The sequence below is a fragment of the Gorilla gorilla genome, chromosome 2 (assembly GCF_029281585.2).
Source record: "Gorilla gorilla gorilla isolate KB3781 chromosome 2, NHGRI_mGorGor1-v2.1_pri, whole genome shotgun sequence".
Taxonomy (NCBI): domain Eukaryota; kingdom Metazoa; phylum Chordata; class Mammalia; order Primates; family Hominidae; genus Gorilla; species Gorilla gorilla.
This window is the reverse complement of record NC_086017.1, coordinates 151,497,440-151,517,072: the sequence shown is the minus strand read 5'-3', so window position 1 is coordinate 151,517,072 and position 19,633 is coordinate 151,497,440. Positions and strand designations below refer to the sequence as shown.

Here is a 19,633-nt window from a genome sequence, read left to right as displayed (position 1 = left end):
TGAATATGGAGCTGCAAATATTTCTGGGGTCAGTGTTTCACCCCTAACAACTTTCTATATAATCTGTTCAAATTAACTCACCAACCTATTTTATGACAATAAGTTAAGGCTTTCTTTGTGTTTCCCTCAGTAATGCCTACTCACAATAACTGTAAATTAATTCAGATACACACACACACACCCACACAGTCTCCACTCTAATACTGTTAGTTTCTATGATGAAAGTTGGCATAAACGATGATGACATACCTAATGTGGCGGGAAACCAAGGTAGTAGCAGAGAATTCTACCGGGGGGAGGAGGAAGGGGACTAACTAGTGGAAAAGAGGAAACAAGGGGTAAAACTGTAGTCAGACCATGGGCAGAGGGGTCCTGGGAGAGCTTACATGATGTGATAAGGCCTTGGGCTTTATTTTCTAGAGTGGAGAGCCATGGAATTATACAAGCCTATCATGTTAGATTTGGGGTTCTCAGAGATAATCTGGTCCACTCATCCCTTTTACAGAGAGACACGCTAAGACCCAGACAGCACATGTGACCTGCCAAAAGTCACAGGGCGAATTATGGGCAAAAGAAGTGCATAATCAGAGCTCTGATTCAGTTAAGCCCTCACTGGTGGTAGCATGGAAGTGGATTAATCTGCAGAGAGATGAAGGAGGTGGATGATGCTGATATGCCTTGGCAACAAGCTCGTGCACTTACAGAAAGAGAGGCAGAGAGAAGTGACCCCGAAAGGAGAGGCAGAAGAGGAGCAATCCAACATTCGCTGAGCTCCACCTGGGGTCCTACTCAGTCAAGCTCTGGGCCAGGTACTTACAGCTGTATTGTCTCCTTTAATGGCCTTAACACCCCAGTGCGGGATCATGGACTCCCTTGCAAAGGAGATTTGAGATTCAGAGTAATTTGAAAACTTGCCTAAGCCTAAACCTGGCTTTGAATACAGGTCAGTAAGACACTAAGACCCAACCTCTTTCTGCTCAGCTGAGCCTTCTTTAATTTTCAAAGGTTCTGCTAAGATCTAGAGGAAATGAACAGGGGATGAGGTCCTCCACCCAGCCTACTGCCAAGTCATTAACTGACTCTCCTATTCTTACTCCTCCTTGTCTCCTACCTATCTCTGTCGGAAGGGCAAAGGGATCCTTCCTATAATTTTTTTTTTTTTTTTTTTTGCCAGAAAAGAAAAAACAAGCATACACTGTGTGACAGGAAGGGGGTAGACAGAGTTATTCATAGGCTCTGAACTTCCTCATTTGCTCAGCACCTTCCAGGTTTAGAAGACTGAGTATATTCACATTTCTCGTCCACTCATTACAGACAAATGTACATCCAAGCCCAATAAAACAAATAGCAATCCATATAAAAAAACAGGTAAATGTTGAAAAAATTAGTGAAATTTCTACTATTTGCCAATGATAAGCAAGAACAAAGCCCTTGCTGAAGAGCTGGCATGTCTTCCTGCTGCTTGCAGCATTGAGTATAAGCATCTTAATAGGCTTTTCCTCCAGGATAGGACCTTGCTCACCCCTCCCCCAGCTTCATCTCTTTTTTCCTGCCTCCAGTTTGATAACGCAACAACATTAAACAGCTCAGAGTCTTCTGGGTTTCTGGGTGTACATTTCTTGTCCTCATATATTTGAACCTGCTGTTCTCTCTTGGTTTGTCCTCCACATCTCCTCCCCTCCCTCTCTACCCAGTGTTAAGACAGCTTAGGTAATCATCTGTCACTACCTCCACAAGGTTGACACTGGCCCCCTGGGCTGATAGAGGGACCCTGCCCTGGCTCCCACAGCCCCTGTGCTTCCCTTTATCACTGTTCTTTATCTCTCTGCTTGTTTTATTCTTCCACTAGAACAGGGATTGAATTGATTCATGTCTGCAAACCCAGAGCCAAGCACATTATTGGAAAACACTGAAAATATTCGTGAAGAATAAACATACAAATGAATGGATGGATGGAATCTAATAAGCACGGTAGTGGTTTGGAGGGAACAGACATAGTGAGCTTGGAAGCTTACTAAAAATAGTGGAGACTTAATGAACAAGCACTGGCAAACAAGCACCTTACAGGATGAAGAATGAGTAAAGGAGTCAGCATTAGCCAAAGGCAGATGCCAAAATGAAAACGTCACAGGGGATGTGGAAGAGAGACTAACTGCCTTGGTTACAGGGTTAGGTTTATAAATAGAAGCAGTCAGACATAGGGCAGAAGTCCAGGTGACTGAGGACCACAACAAGCCTATAAAATGCCTTTGTGTGAACTGGAAAAAGATGTCCAGATACCCTTGGTGAAGATGTCAACCTGAAGCCATGCAGCCTAGGGAATGATCAATACTTTTGTGTTAGGAAAAGGAGTCTTTTGTTTTGGTAGATGCAGCCTGGCACTTCAGGGTGTGGCCTGGTGTGATGGTTAATATCAGATGTCAACTTGACTAGATTGAGGGGATGCCTAGATGGCTGGTGTTGTTTCTGAATATGTCTGAGAGGGTATTTTCAGAGGACACAGACATGTGAGTCAGTGGACTGTGCAAGGAAGCCCCACCATCATTGTGGGTGGGCACCATCTGATCAGCTGCCAGCCCAGGTAGAAAAGCAGGTGGAAGAGAAGAGATGAGCAGCGTGCCGAGTCCTCTTTCTCTCTCTTCCCGTGCCAGATGCTTGCTTCCTCTCCTTCTGCCCTTGGACTCAGACTCCAGATTCTTCAGACTTTGGACTCTGGGACTTGCATCAGCAACCTCCTGGGGGCTCTCAGTACTTCAGCCTCAGACTGAGGGCTGCACTGTTGGCTTCCTTGGTTGTGAGGCTTTTGGAGATGGACTGAGCCATGCTACCAACTTCTGTCTTTCCCCAGCTTGCAGATGGCCTATCATGGGACTTTGTCTTATACTCGTGTGAGTCAATTCTCCCTAATAAATTCCCTTTTCTATATAGATATAGCCTATTGATTCTGTCCCTCTGGAGAACCCTGATTAATACACCTGGTGAGCAGAGCAAGTGCCTGATTTTAAACCCTAGGGTTAGATGCCTACGAACAATGCCCAGCTTACACAACTGGGTACAATGCTCTCGCCTTGCAAGTCCAGGTTAGATGTGCATAGAACAAGTGGTACAACTCAAGCTCAGCTATTTTCACAGAATCCGAATTTTAGAGCTATTTGGCTTTTTTGTCAGGCCTCAAGCTTCCAAAGTTCACTTCTCCTTCCAGAAATCCTCCCATATGGTGAACCTTTATCTTGGTGTGGGTTCCTCTGTAAGCAGAGCCTGAGACAAGTACTTGGATGAAGTAATTTACTTGGGAGGTGACCTCAGGAAGCCAGAGTGAGAGGGCAAGAAAAACAAGACAAGGAAGCATTGAAAGGTGCAGAAATGGGCTAGTTATTGCTATGGGCAAACTGGGGTTTCATACTGCCAGAGATCCTTTGAATAAACACATAAAATGCATATCAAAATTATACCTTTAAAAGACAGGTGGCTGGGACACTTATTGACCATCCCTCATTAGTTGGGAACCACCAACAGGAGCATTAACTTTCCCACACTTCCGGGCAGCACCTGAATGTAAGCTGAGTGAACTCAAAAAGATGTGGAGATGCTGACAGTGTGCATTTACCTATCATCACTGCACTGAAATCAGGCGGGTTGAAGAGCCATGACATGGAGCACGACAAGTATCTGCCACAGCCTATCTACTTGCCAAAGCAGACACTGGGAATCTCCGAAGATTCCCTTCCCAAAGAGTTAGGGAAGAGTAGCAGCCCCTCAGTATGTCTCTCTTCCAGGAGAAGCCAAAGCTGTTGCTTGAAGGCTTGGCACTCTGCCATTAATTCCCCTGAAGCAGCCAGCATCATAGAACCCTAGGAAGGACAACTTCCAGCCCTAAACAATAAAGGTGCTGGCATCACATCCTGCCAGTTCTCAGGGGTCAGGCTGGGCACTCAGGGCCATTCCTCCCTGAACAGGGGAAGAACAAGGCACCAACTTGGCCCTGTCTCTTGAGTAACATTGAATTACTTAAGTTTTAATATTTTATGACTGGCCTAATGATATAAGCTGCATTATTCAGCATCCATTAGAAATGAAGGGACATTTATATTTTAGTGGCACCTGGCCATAGATCCCCGTGCCTGTTTTGCTGGGGCCATGCCATGAATACAGGAAGCCAGATGAGAGGCCATTGATCAGAGCTTGGATCTTTACCCCATAAATAGACCTAAAGTGCTTATGCCTATACATTCAAAGAAAAGAGTTTGATTTTCTATAAGGTTAGGATGAATTTTTTTTTAATTCAAGATGTGTCACATGCATTTATAAGCCATATCTCAATCCTTTCATTAGAGTGTTGGAGTTTGTTCTGTGAATGCCTGGTACACAGCACAGGAAGCAGACATGGGGAGGAGGCCAGGCAGCTGACCCTAGAATCAGCCATTTCTGCCCCATCACACACAAAGTCGTAAAATCAAAAGATACAGAAGACATCTCTATTTATTTATTTAGGAGACAGTCTCAATCTGTCACCCAGGATGGAGCGCAGTGGCGTGATCTTGCCTCACTACAACCTCCACCTCCAGGATTCAGGCAATTGATTCTCCTGCCTCAGCTTCCTGAGTAGGTGGGATTACAGGCATGTGCCACCATGCCCAGCTAACTTTTTTGTGTTTTCAGTAGAGATGGGGTTTTGCCATGTTGGCCAGGCTGGTCTCAAACTCCTGACCTCAGGTGAGCCACCCATCTCAGCTTCCCAAAGTGCTGGGATTACAGGCATAAGCCACCATGCCCGGCCAACAGGAAGTCTTTCAGATCATCTATTCCAGCCAAATGATGAACTGAATGGGGGAAAACTGAGTCCCAAAAGAGAAAGTAACTTGCTTAAAGTCATACATCAAATTGATAGAGAAACCAAGACTACAATTTGGATGCTAACTCTGAGTTCAGTGCTTTTGTTTTTATTTTTGACAACCTCATATTAACTCACATCATTAGAAAATGCTGAGTAAAGTGTCAAGGAGAAGTTTACTGAATGCATACTGCATGCCAGGTACTGTTTAAAGCCTTTCCATCATATTAATGCTCACAATGACTGTCTGAGAAAAGTACTGCTACTATCATTTTTATTTTAAATGTTAGGAAACTGAGGCAGGGAGAAGTTAAGTAACTGGACCAGAGTTACTCAGTGATAGAGCCAGGGTTCACATCTAGACTGTCCCCATGATCCACTGTCTTTACCATTCTACTAGATTGGTTCTCATCAGGATTCTCCGTATCTCATGTTTCAACAGAGCGGCCTTGCCTACAAGCAGTATACAGAATTGTATTGTGAGGGAAGGCCTCAGCTCTCTTCTTTCCATCGTGTTTGTATTGAGCTCCCCTAGGGCTTCTAGCTTAAGAAAACTTGAGGGTAAAGAGGAGTGGGAACCATAGGAAGATAGCTAACACATACGATCCCTAAAATCCCAAGTGTTTTACAATTCAATGAGGTGGACACTAAAGGAAGAAGTCTGTGTGGACCCAGCAGCTTAGTAACATTCTGTGTGGAGGGTGAGTCTGCCCTGGGTTTTGAAAAATGAACAAGACAGTTTAAGGAGATGGTCTCTCTGCTGATTATCGTGGTGTGTGGTCCTTCTCTGAGAACTGTGGGAAAGATTAAAAAAAAAAAAAAAGACACATTATTTACTTTGCAAGATGCCTGAAAGTGTCTGTCTGCCCTGGTTTGGTTGGGAGGAGAGTCCAGCTCCCATAACTTCCTAGTCTGTGGCTGGAGAAGATACATAGTTCCCTTCAGAAGAAGTTAAATCAGTACCAAGACCAATGCAAGTGAAAGGAAGCATCAGGATAATCCAGAACAACTAACAAACCATCTTCTTGTGATTCCCATGGGCTTCTGGGATGCCCTCAGAGGGCTGGGATTGAAGGACAACTGGCCTGAGGTGCTAGGACTCCAGGTTTCCCAACCCCACAGCTCAGCTTTTGGCTAATTTAATATTAGGTTTCTAAGTACATTTTCATTAAACAAATGTACCTATCGCTAAGTATATCTGACAGCTAGTTAGAAATTATGCTACACTGAATTATTCAGATCCTACAGCATTCTAAAGATGAGTGGCAAGGAAACTGACATTTATCAAGTGCATGGTACTCATTTCACTTAATCCCCACAAAAACACTAAGAGGTAGGCTTTGCAGTTACATTCACTTGACAGATGAGGAATCTGAGGTTCATGATGGTTGACTTGCCCAGATCACACAGCTGTTTGTCAGTGGAGCCAACACTTGAAAGGAGTGCTGTGTGACTCCAAAGTGCACATTCTTTTGAGTATACTAGGTAGCATATTGAGAGGTTTTCCCCAATTCCCTTTCTAAAATGTGAGGAGAGATATGAGGAAGGTCTGGCTAGTGGTCTTCAAGAGACCTACATTCCTAACCTGAGCCCAGCAGAACACTAATCCTATCAAGGTACAAGCCACCTTTGGGGTCCTTCTCATGCATGAAAGTGCTTCATAAGCCATGCATGTTGCTAGGGCAACAGAGGCAGGTTGTGAGTGTTTAGGGTTATTCTACCTGTTATTGTCCTTCTGGAGTACAGGGTAATGACTATGTTGTGAAGAGGAATAAGAGCATTTGTTGCTTTAGTGCACAGTTGAGCATCAGATTTTGATTGGGTACCAGTAAGCCTAGCTTCAATTCTAATGATTCTGTTTTTCCCTCAAGAATTAACCCTGGCTCATTCAGCGCATGTGTATATGTGCGTGTGTGTGTCTGTTTCTGTGGGTTAGTCTTGTCTCTTTGTATTCTGTCTTCTTTCTAGCATTGTTTTAATGATACTGACCTGTTTGCCAAGAGCTACATACACAATTGCTTTAATGAGGTTTTATTTTTTTCTATGTAATAGATAATCTTACTTGATTGCTTTTTTTCAGTTATTCTTCAGGGCAAACAGTTGGTATTAATCTTAGCAATGATGGATAAAAGGTCAGATATAAAATATTTCACATCCAAAAAGTCGACCTTTCACTCTTAAAAGAGATGTCTAAAGCGAGTAAAGTTATAGAGGGCACTTTTGGAAAATGTCACACCGAATTACACAGGTCAGTGAGAGAGTTTTGTCTGGAAATGTGGGAGCAAAAAGAAAGCTGTAGATTATAGTCCGACCCTAAGCTTTTATTCCTTGGGTCCTTCATCATCAGCACAATGTCATGGCTTTCAGGAGATAGCAGGACAAAAAGGGTGGTAGCTTTTGGAGAATGCTGTCTCTCAGGTTCTTGAATCTTTGGGAGGAATCTGAGATGGAAAAATAAACCATAGCCTTGAATGGTAAATACACCATGTGTTAATGTGAAAACCTCCAAATTCAGTTTGGAAAAGTGAGGCTGAAACAGTATTATGGACGGGAAATGCCCAGCCCATTCTAGGTTCTTTTTCCCTTGGTTCTATGAAAGACGTAGGTAGTGTACAACTTCGGATGACTGCAACAACTAACGGGAACAATCATCTCTGGAAGCCTTAGGCACACAACAGATAAGAGCTTTGAAGAACTTGCCTTTGGGGCCCCTTCTTCCTTCTGTCTTGCCTCCCCAACTCCACATCCAGAAGTCTTCCCTATTGGTAGTCAGCTATTAACTTGTGAGATGCTGCTGACAAGGACATGAAGATTTATCCCCCGGCAGGAAAGTATGGTTTGGGGAACCTTAAGAAACTGGGAAGTATTCAAGGCTCAAAAGAGTAAAGCCATAATGGTGGCATTTCAGACACAGCACCCGGCAGCAGAGAAGAGTGTGGAATTCTGACACACCCAGTACTTATTATAATGCATTAAAATGGTATGTCTTGTTTCTAACACTTTGTTGTGGGGTAGGAGTGTGAAAAGGAAAAGTACATGTTTGAAATGCTTGTTCCCCAGTGCCGTAAAGAAATAGCACTTGAACATAAATTTAATTTATGTAGTAAGGCCATTTTTACTTTCTGCAGAAAGGGTAGACTCACCAGCAGTTTTGCCACGAGAGTACACTGAACAAAGGAGACAGGGTCATTTATAACCTGACGCGTCCACCCTACTGCTGTGTCTGGTTTCCATTGGCTGGAACAGGACTTCACATTCTGTATTTGTCCCAATTGGCTAGCAACTTAGAACTTTTTAAGAGGCAAAGGTAGAGGAGAACAAAGGAAGGAGGAAGTAACTTGTGGAATGCTGAGAAAGGTAAAAACACTTTTAAAATAAGGAAGAGGAACAGGCTATGACCTAATGCTTGCTTGGATCAGTATAAACATACCAGGGCAAATATTTAGGAGCACAGGTCTTTGAATAAATTTTGCTTCTAAGAGAAGGTACTATTTATTCCTAATTAGATGGGGAGGAAAGTCTTTGAAGAGGAGCCTCTACTTTTACTTTTTACAATACATTTGGCTTCTTAAGCTTTGATCCTCGCTTTATGGGCAAGGTGTTTGGGGAAGGAGGGGGTCTTCATGAGCAACCTATCCATGGTGAGGTGAACTGTATCATTCACCTTCACATCATACTGGCCCTCTGGCAACTTGCAACTCCATTTTATGCTCAGGAAGAACCCCGGAAGCCCACTGCTGTGGGAACCCACTGCTGGGCAGTCACTGCTGGGGAGGCCTGCTCAAGGACATTTTATGCTTTCTGATCTAGCTCATCAAACTTCTTGATTTGGTGGCATCCTTAGAACTTTAATCTCTGTCCAGGTGCAGTGGCTCATGCCTGTAATCCCAACACTTTGGGAGGCTGATGTGGGAAGATCTCTTGAGTCCAGGGGTTCAAGGCTAGCCTGAGTAATATAGTGAGACCTTGTCTCTACCAAAAATTAAAATAAAAATTTAAAAAGAACTTTAATCTCTTTGTAATCAAAACAAATCTTCTGTTAATAAGGATGCATGCCAATCCTCTTTAATTTGTCATAGATATTAACTGTGGTTTCCCAAATCTTCCACAATTTTGCGTTACATTTGCAATCCCTGAAGAGTCCCCTAACCCACATTTCTGTGGTCACCATCATGGCAATATCACTTTTAGTTTATATAACCTGTTCTCAGTGCAAAGAAGTCCTCTCCCTCATCTCTCACTTGTTTCAACAAATCTGGTAAAAATGCATGAGATGTAAGGATTTTCACATACAGTCTGGGCTGCTTCTTCACATTGATTTGGATGGAATAGAAAGATATAAATATACATGCAGATTCATGTCAAGAGGGCATTCTCTGCAATCAGGCTAAGCACCATTGCTTTAAAAAATTATTTTTCTCCATGTTAAAAAAGTAAACATGTGAATCATACAAATTTTGGAAAATTATAGGGAAAGAAAAAGGAAAACCAATTCATCAGGTTTCCACAATCCTAGAAAAATTGCTGTCAACATTTTGGTCTACTTTCTGATAGCAGATTCTTTTTCCCTATACATAATTTTATTTTCTACATATATTTGCTTTCCTTAGTGGAAATAATGTGGTGTATATGCATCCCTTATATTACCCACTTAACATTATATATTAGCATTTTTACATGTCACTTAAAAATTATTTTTAATACTCTAGAACTAGAGGGGTACAACATGGACTGTTTAATTATTTCTTGATTATTAGATTGTTTCCTATTCTTTCTTGCTTTTAGAAATTAGACCACAGTGGACAGCTTTCTACACAAAGGGTCAAGATTGCTAAGCATGACAATTTTTAAATAACTGAGCCCTCCATCAACTGTTTTTAATTAGTAGTAACACTTCAGTGAAGGTTTAAGGTGCCCACAGTACTTTTCAAGGTGGTATAGAAGAGATCTGGCAACAAAATATCATGTCCCTACCCTTGAGCCTTATTTGAAGAGGTGTGACAGATGGTTTTATTTAGCTGCCCCTCAGAGATCTATTCTTCTTTGGTAGAGGATTTCTTAGTCAATTGACATCAGGAGGGATCTGCTTCAGGGTGCAGCCTTTGAACATTATTGGGTGAGGATATGACATTTGCAACTGTTGCAGCCACGTTGTGAAGAAAAGCAAGAGCTTAGTCTCAGGACAGAAGCCCATGCTGGAAACTGGATCCTCAGTGATGTTATCAAGCTGCTTATCTGTCCTACAGCCAGACTTCTTATTAAATGAGAAAATAAATTTTCCTCATTGTTTCTTCTAGTTGAGTCAGACTTTGTTAATTGCAGCTGAAAGCATCTGAACTGATAAAGTGAAACCAAGACATATCATAATAATGACTACCATTTATAAAATATATTACATACTTTATCTTTAGTAGACTAGTAATTCCCCTCACTGAACAGATGAAGAGACTGAGTATCAGAGGAGCTATGCAACTTGCCCCAGATCATGGAACTGGGATTTTAATCCATATTTGTCTGAGTCTAAAGCCTTGTGGATTACAGAAGTGAAGAATGCCAATCATTTTATCTATGAGGCTGAAGAGGAAGTGGGTAGCTTGCTTAGTTTCCAAACCCTTTGTTGAGATTGCATGTGTGGAGCTTACTGCTTTATAAAATCCCTTTGCATGCTAACTTATTTTATCTTCCCTTGTATAACCTGTGGAAGAGGAGACAGGTCCAGAGTTCTAACTGTTCTGTCCAAAAGCACAATGCCAGCTGGCATCAGAGGCTGAACTAGAATCCAAGTTCCCTGACCAGTGGTCCAGAACGCCCTCTGTAAAGCCCCCTACTCCAGTGCTCAGGAAGAACCCCGGAAGCCCACTGCTGTGGGAACCCACTGCTGGGAAGCCACTGCTGGGGAGGCCTGCTCAAGGACAGAGCCCCTCCATTTCCTGGCTTTCTTTCTTTAGTCCCCACCATTCAATGTGCTTATTTTCTCAAGCGCAGCATCTACCCTGTGGCGCTGTTAACAAATATAATACATCAGAGAAAGAATTACAAATATTTACGGTTGTAATAACTTCCCACCCAAAAAAGGGGCATGGATCAGATCATTAGAGAAAATCAACCCAGCATGAGGTATGTTTTTTATTTCTCCCTTAGATTTTAATTCAGATAATGTACATGATTTTCTGGGGGTGAGAAACTTCTGCTTAGAGAAACAGGATTTCACATGGCAATGATGCTGGTTTGCAAATAGGAGATTTATTTTTTGATTCACTGATTATCTCAGAGTTCTGTAACCCAGAAATCCCTCAGAGGCTTTACAACCAGGACGCTGAGATTCTAGGAGTGGCAGCATTCCAGTTGATGTGTGAGTCTAAAATACAAAGTGCCTTCTCTTTCAAACACTCTGTCTCTTTCACAACCTGCATTAGAGGAAATCTTTCTGTTAATGTGTTTTTAAGGTTCAACAAGAAATAAAAGCAAATGGCTTATTCTAAAAGACTCAGTACATTGACATCTGCTGTAGAAATTTCCCTGACCACTTACCCTTGGGATGGTTTGAGGTTCCTCCTCTGTCTACAATCCCATGAAATGATTCCTACTCAGCACCTCTTGCTCTGCATCACATTTGGCTCTCTTGTCCTCCATCTCCCCCACCAGCATCTGAGGTCCTTTAAGCAGAAACTGTATATTTGTGTTTCTATCCCTAGTCCTCAGCATGAAGCTTGCCATGGGACTAGGTGCTCAATACATGTTTATTCAATGACTCCCAAATGATGCACAAGAAAATAACTCTGTGTTGGTTTCCATCTCCGTGTTCAGGTTGGTCCGTTGCTGCCAGATGCTGGGCCAGGCCACCTGATGGAGACCAGAAATGCATTACCCAGGCCAGGGAAGCCCTGCCTCTCCCCAACACTGTAGTTCTGTTTCTTTCCTTTTGCTGACAAAGTGCTTGTTCTGGAACTGAGCTATGACTAACACTCTGCCCCTGAGCAAGGTGCCTGTCCCAGGGCTGCCTTTCCCCTGGGGCCCTGAGGTCTGAAGAGATGGAGCTACAGAGGGTGGTAGAGAGTGACAGTGAGGGCCTTGGCATCTGCCCTGCAGCCAAACACCAGCTGAGGATGCTCTGGTCCAAGTGCTGATCCTGTACTACACAAGGCTGCAGCCTTCAGTCCTCCTTTCCGACGAGCCTGCATTCTCAAGGAAGCTGGAACAGAGATGGTACCTTGGGTGCCAGTCTGTACTAGACATTAAAATAGCAGAAATGGGGGAAAAGCGTATTCCCAAGAACTTTTTTCAGAGAGGACAATCTGATAAACTCTGGGGGATGTTGTGGGGCTGAGGAATCATGGATGCCTCCTAACTGCCTTCTTAGGAGGTGAACTCGGGTTATCTGAGGGCTCCAGGGTTTTGGTGGGGTGTGTACCTCCTCAGGTCCTCCCCCTCCCTGCCCTTATCCTCACTGCTAAAATGTGCAGCAAAAATTTAAGGACTATCAGCTTGCAGGGGTGTTACATTATTAGCTTGGAGGGTCCCCAGTGGTCTCTCTCCAGCTTAGGGCAGGGGACCTGAGCATGAATCCACACCTGAGGGTGTAGGGAGCAAGGGGAGAAGAAGGCAGTGCCAAGACTGGACAATACAGGCCACTCCTGGGAGCTTCAAAGGTCCAAGGGGCTGAGGGACACATGCTCCCCTGGCAGGAAATCACATAGGAGATTGACAGAGCTGGTCAAAGGTGGTGCTGAAGGTGTGTCAGTGAGGACAGAGGCAGGCTTAGGAGGCTTGAGCATGGGGTTAGATTTACTCTGCGCCTATGGATATGGAGAGTCCAGGGCTAGACCCTTTCTAACTCTTCCTCAAGGCTCCAAAGCCCCTTTTCCTGGAACAAGCTGCACTCTGCCCAGAACAGAATCATACAGCCAAGGGAAGCTATCTTTTCCCACAACCTCTCACAAGCAGTCAGCTAGGGCACCTTGCCCTTTACCTTTCATAACCAAGCCCGTCAGTTTCAGCCCATACCCCGCGAAAGATGAGAGAGCATTCCTTGATACTCCCAGCACATCCTTTGTATGGTACCACTGGGTGGAGGGTTACTTGTGGCACCCAGTGAAGCTACTCCAGGTCTTATTTGCTGTCTCCTCTGTTCACCTCTTATCAAATGAACAAGCCAACGTAACCAACTCAGGCTCTCAGAGACTTGCCTTGTCTTCTGTTCCTGCCTTCCCTCACTGCCGCTGTCTATGTTTGCATTTCTGAAACTGCTTGAGGCTGTAGTTGCATCCCTCAAAATGGTCTTTTCCTGCTTTTGACATGGTTCAGGGCTCCAGCTAACAATGAACTTGTTCCTGTATCCTTTTTTTCTTTTTTTTTTGGAAGGGGGAGTCAATAGTCAATACATACATTATGCATATAAATACATATAATACAATAATAATATGTGTATTGACCCCTGCCCCCCCCCCCCAAAAAAAACCACAAATACAATGGAAGCATGGGCATTACATGGTTGCAGGTCAGGCCTGCTCGGTGTCACCCTACTGTCAGCAGCCCCACTGGCCTGAGGTGTCTGCTCAATGCCAACAGGTAAAAAGTATGCCCAGTAGCATCTGACAGTCACTAAGTCAGGACTGTGTCATCAGTTTATCATTTTCCTTATTAGTCCTATCACTCACTCTTCTCCTTCTTCTAGGGGGAGGTGATCAGGTTGTTACTTTCCTTTTTAAACCCATGACTGAAACTCCCTTTCCTAACTTTCCTTGACCCAGTGCCCCAATCTCTACCTGAAAACTGAAAATGGAAGTGAACTCTGACAAGGCCCCCCAGTGCCCAGAGTCTGTGACGTTCTCCAGGAGGGCAGTTGTCCTGGCAACCCTATTCCTCTGTGCATGGAGTTCTTAGGTTCTTTAGGTCTCACGGCTGGCTTGCACCATGCAGAGCTCCTGAAGGTAACCTGAGCACAAGGGTTGTCAGAGAAGCTGAGCTTCCAGAAGCCACAATGCATGGTGGTTAGCAGTCAGACCTGGCCATACTTTATGATCCCAGGTGACACTTCAGATGCGAATGCCTCTCATGGCATGACAAGGACGTTTGTTTAGGACACTGGAATACAGTGTTCAGAGACTGCTGGGAATGCACTTGCAATAAAATGGAAAAGCCACAAAGCAGCTGCGAGGTGTTTGCAGCAAGAGCAGCCTTTTCTCTGAGGGGAGGTGACTGAGTTGCCACTTCTCCAGAGCATCAGCAGAGTGCTGTGCCTGGGGCATGTTTCAAAAGAGCAAAATGATTATTATTTGGAGCAGAGACAGAAAGAAATTCCTAGAAGGGTTTGCACCTTTGCTTATTATTAGGGTGATCTATGGTCATGCTAAGGCACATGCTCAGAACTTTCCATGTGTCATCTCTCTATTCCTGACAAACCTCTTATCATGGTACCTGTGGATGCTGTTGCTGGCTGCCTTCCCAGCATCCATTTCCTATCCCACTTCCTAATTAGATCCTGATTTGTTCTGCAGCTAGCCCTTCCCTAACCCTACAGGGGCAGCCTGATTACTTAAGAAGCAAATTGGTGTACGGCATTCTCTTGCCCACTGTCACTCAATTGAAAGATTTTCATGACCATGGCTCAGACAGACTGAGGTTAAGGACACATGTGCCAGGGCCAGAGGAATTGATTCTCCTGTTCTGTCATGCTGGGCAAGAACAAAGAGGCACGCAGACCCAAGTACCACTGGCAGCCACTTTAGGATCTCAGGGAACTCACCCTCAGCATGGCACCCATGCTTAAGATGCCTGAGCAGAGGGACAGGGAGACTTGGGTCCCTGATGCTATCACTGAGCTGCTGGATTTGCCCACCCTGGCTCTAGGTGTCTTGTAGTATGAAACAAGACATTTTCTTAATTCCAAATTCAGGGTAAGTTAGAATTACTCTTACACTCAGAAAAATCCTAATCGATCTAGGACTATTATCATTCTCATTTTACTAATCAAGAAACTGAGGATTAAGAGAGTAGTTAATTTGCCCAAAGTTATATAGTTAGTAAACAGTATAAAATTCAAGGATAATTTAACTCCAGAGTCCAAACTCTTAATTATTCTTATTTATGGATTCTCACAGTAATATGCAGAAATTTTACAATTCACCTTCATTGAAGGGAAGAAAAATAAATCAAGATTGTCCTCCAAGAACTCAGAGGACAGATTGTTTTGCAGGATGGATTACTTATAATAATTATTTTAAAGTTTAAATTCTCCACTTTACTCTTTCTCCGGACTCCTCCTCAACATTTAGCACAAGCTTAGGTACAAAGTAGGCACTAAAAGTATGCTTTCCAAATAACACCTAAGATCTCCCAGCACAGACTGGTGGCTCCAATAAAGACCCTCAGGTTTCCAGACCCTTTCCTGCATCACGGTAAGTACCTAGAACTCTAGCATTTAGAGACATTTATGCCAAAGTCTGTTTAGCCAATAGCATGAAGAAAATCATCACCTTTTAGCAGTAGCAAACTTTGCACAGTTAATCACTAATGTTTAGGTTACAGCCTGAGACCTGAGGGGGCCCTTGATAATCTCCTAGGCATAGACATACGAGAGGGGCTCTTCAATAGCTGCTCTACTCTGCTAAGTACCAGGAGCTTCTGCATAAACCCAGCATCCTGACATCACCCTTTGTCTGAAAACCCAAATTCCTGATCTACCTGCTCTGTCTTTACTGAACCTGACCCTACCCTTTGCTCTCCCCACAACCATTGGGATTTATCTCACTACTTATATTTCCGAGCCCCTCCTTGCCACTTCATCATGGCTCATGCTCCCTTCCCTGTGTCTCATGGCCTTGGCTTGTCACTGGACCACACATCTGTCTTTGCCCAATGCACCTTAGCTTACCTGGGTAAAACCATTCCCAGAAGACTGCCTGAGAGATGATATGGTGCAGGTGTTAAGATATTACCTCTGGAGCCAGGCATCGTGGCTCCATCATTTACAATGTGAGCTATTTTGGACATGTCACCTAATTTCTTTGTATCTTACTATCCTCATCTAAGATGGGAAAAGTAATAGTTCCTACCCCATACAGCGGTAATGTGCGCTGGCTCACAATGTAATGAATGAGGTGCATGACACCAGCAGGCACTATTGATATGATGCACTGCCTGCACAGCAGCACAAGGCGGTCCTGACCTTCACATAGCGAGCAATTAATGCATGATCTTATTGTAATGAGGGGATGCAGTCTCTAAAAGCCTTGATTATAAAAATTACAAAACTGGGGGAGGCACAGAGAGGCTTCCTAAGGAGCTAACAAATCTGGTACTACATGTGAGGGAGAAGAAAACAGTTACATCTTTAATATGAATTCCAATGTTTATTCATTTCTCTAACAATTGTATACTGAGTCAGGTAACAGTCAAAAAACCTTTATAGTATTTAGAGAGTAAGTTAGGTTCCCATTTGAGCCTCAGTACTCCTGAACAAGTAAAGACAGAATTTCTGTTTTGCATGTGAGAAACAGAGTCTGGAGACGTTGGTGAATCTTGACAGTGGTCACTTATGGGTCTCACACTGGAATTGGGGTCCTGTGGCCAACAGGCTGTAGGAACTTTTACAGAAGGCACACTCCTCCAGTGGACTGCAACTAAGGGAGGGACACTCTCAGAAGACAGGCCTGGTTGGGAGGCTGCCAGCAGGTCTATGGCTGCTGAAGCCTCACTCCCTACTTCTTTGGTCTTTGCAGCTGAGGTTGCATCAGGAAGCTATGGCTTCCAACCACTTGAGAAAACTTATTAAATGAGCTCCCCGAGAAGAGTCCCTGAACTTTTCCCACCTGCACATTCAAAGGATGATGCAAGGAGCAACAATCCTCTTTATAACTGAGCCATCTGGTCCACTCAACACTTCTTTGGTATAATTCATGAAGATTGTTTTTTTGTTTGTTTTTTAAGGGCTCAGCATCATTATAAAGAAGCATTGTTCCCAGAGGATCCACTAATCTGGGAAATCACTGAAACTCTCAACTGGAAATATCTCTGATAATTCACTTTATTATGACTCTGCCTAACACCACGAATGAATTTTCTTAATGTTCTGGAATTGTCTCTAAAGTGAGACAATTTCCCCATCAGTATATTGACAGCCTACCCTGCATTATTTCATGGCAGGCTTTATTTGCATTCACAGTGAGTTTAAAACTTGGAGTAGTTTGATGAGATTAATATGAGGTGTCTCTTCAAAAGTTGAGTGGTATAACAATTTAGCAATGCCTCCACTGTGTGAAATGAAATATTAACTTCACAAACACAGTGACAGATTAGAATATCACTTGCCTCCAAGGCAATTACAGCTTCTGGTCACACATTACTACCCACCGTGGGAAATGTGTGAGCCTCTCTCTTAATCACCCCCAGCAGGTATTCACCAAGCACCTGCTTGTATCCCACACGACCCTGAGAGATCTGAGACACAATCCCTGGCCTTAAGAAACTGACATACCAGCAGAATGAACTGATGATTAAAACGGCATGCCACCAAGAGGCAAAACAATGACACAGACACCAACAGGTATTAAGAAAAGAAGACAGGGTAGCAGAAGAAGGAGCTTCATGGAAAAGAAATGAAATAATTGCAAGAGTGTGGGCACTGTTTAGCAGGTGCCCACTTGTACTAGCATCATGGTAGGCCCCTGATATATGCTATTGAATTTGGACTTGATCACGATTCTATGAGATACATCCAAGGCTCACCTAAGCTCAAACAGCTGTCATTGTTGGCACTGGCATGATCTTGCTTCCCCTCTAGGACTTGAGATTAGGAGTTTCTACCTCTCATGCAGGGTGAAGTCCCATTCCTCACGCCAGCCTCCTGTGCTGGCTTCCCTCCTTCACCTCACTGCTTGCACTGAATGGTAATCATATGCTAATCTATCTATCCCCAGCTGGGCTGTAAAGAGCATGGCTGGGTTTCATTTATCACAGTACCTCTGGCACCTAGCACAGAGCCCAATGCACAGCCAGCACTCAGCAGATGCCTACCAAATGAGTGAATGATTTTAAAAACTCCCAGTTCCCTCAGAATTAGAACAAGGGTAAATGCACTATCTTCTGAAAGCCCATCCTGACTGCTTCTCCTTCCACTAAGCTCCCCTCTCTCTGATCAATTGCCTTGGAGAGACAGAAACCATCTGGAGGCAGAGGCCACACACTCTCCACCTTTTATCCTGCCTACCCTCTACCCTGACACTGTGCCATGCTAAGCTGATAGCTCCTGCTTTGGAAACTGATTATAACGGGAGGGACGTGCTCTTGTTAAAAGATACCAGCTCTGATTAGGACTTTTGCTCAGACAGAAAAGGCATTTGGGTCCTCCTGGAAGACAAATTGCTAGAAGGAGCCCCACATTCAAGTAACAGCCAGTCTGTGGAGCGTCTCTAGGACATCTGAACCTTTTAATCTTCCTTTACTAGTTAAAAACCAGTTTTCAACTAAAGGACTGAGCAACGAAACAATGGAAGGTCTAATATTTGGCCCACGTGGAAGGCAGAAAAGCCACAGTAGTAAGAGGATAATGGCATCCAAATGAACAAATAAACATTTTCATAATTTGCCTACTAATTAAAATAGCAAATACAATCAAATTCAATTAACATGGATTGGTCTGTGGGGCTTTAAATCAGAGAAGCCTGGTTGATTGCTCTGGAGTCATTAATTAGGGCTGACACAGTTTCTTCTAAGTAAATCCTCTTGGCATATACCTTTTCCAATTACAGGATTCGTGATTGGCTGGGAGATCGCAGGTGTTGTGTATAACTGGACTTTTGGAAGGGTCTGTTTCAAGGGTTTCCCATCATTTTACACACATTTTCATTTATTTAGGTCATAGATCACTTCCACAGCTTCCGAATCTGGTTGGTGCATGTGCAGATGTGGAGCTCTGAGCAGGATCCAGGGATGTGGGTGAAGGCCATCCTCCTTTCCCTCATCAGCAGTGCTTTATTTCTGCTCCTTGCCAGCAAGCACTCACAACTTTCAGGACACTCTAAAAACTGCCTTGGCGTAGGCTGGAAAGTGATCTAACTCTCTCATTTAAATGATACCAGAGAAACTTAATGCAACCACGGGATCCCTCAAGGATATTTCTCTGGTGCTTGCTTTGTGCCAGAGGTTGTTCATGAATGAAACCATGGGGCTCTTCCCTGAGGGAAGGAGGATTCCTTCCTTTAGGGAGACAGACATTTACATAGATAGTTACACCAATGTCCCCAGGAGCCAGGCCACCACTAAACCAATAAGTGGGCCTGATGAAAGTAAAATAGGGAGGGGTGGGAACCATGGTGAACAGCACAAGCTCCTTCTTAAGGGAGTGTCCACTATTAGACTCAAAATGATGGTTTGGTCCCAGTTCCCAGATATTCTAGGTTTACTCAAAGATTAGAAATCCAGATTTGTATGCAAAAGCCCCTATTTTTGTTGTTGTTTGTTTTATGTTTTAGAAGTGGCTTATTTAAAGAAAAAAAAAAGCACTGGCTGATACTTCAAGGTATCATGGGGGCAGAGGAGAGCATCTAACTCTACCACTCCAGAAGTCCCATGAGGCCTCTAGGGGAGTGGCACATGGGTGGGATCTTGAGAGTTAGCAGCTCTCATCCAGAATAATGGGAGCAGGACAGGTAGGAGGCACAAGAAACAATGGATGCAGAGTCATGGGTTCAAGGGGATAACCTAATATCTTCCCTGTCCCAGGGGTCTTGGCATTTAAACCATGATAATAGAAACAAGTCCAAGGTAGCAAGTAAGGGAGGCAACACATCAGGAGGCCTGGGG

The 19,633-nt window shown here is 43.8% G+C and overlaps 1 protein-coding gene and 1 long non-coding RNA gene across 2 annotated transcripts in view; both read right to left on the bottom strand.

The window, feature by feature from the left end:
* CLSTN2 (calsyntenin 2) overlaps positions 1 to 19,633 on the bottom strand; it is a 657,664-nt gene that overhangs the window by 248,255 nt on the left and 389,776 nt on the right. The window lies entirely within an intron of this gene.
* LOC129532647 (uncharacterized) lies at positions 11,056 to 13,679 on the bottom strand. The gene is made up of 3 exons (XR_008678468.2): positions 13,597 to 13,679; positions 11,363 to 11,674; positions 11,056 to 11,238 (listed from the first exon to the last, which is right to left on the bottom strand). It is a non-coding gene; the product is annotated as an uncharacterized lncRNA (long non-coding RNA).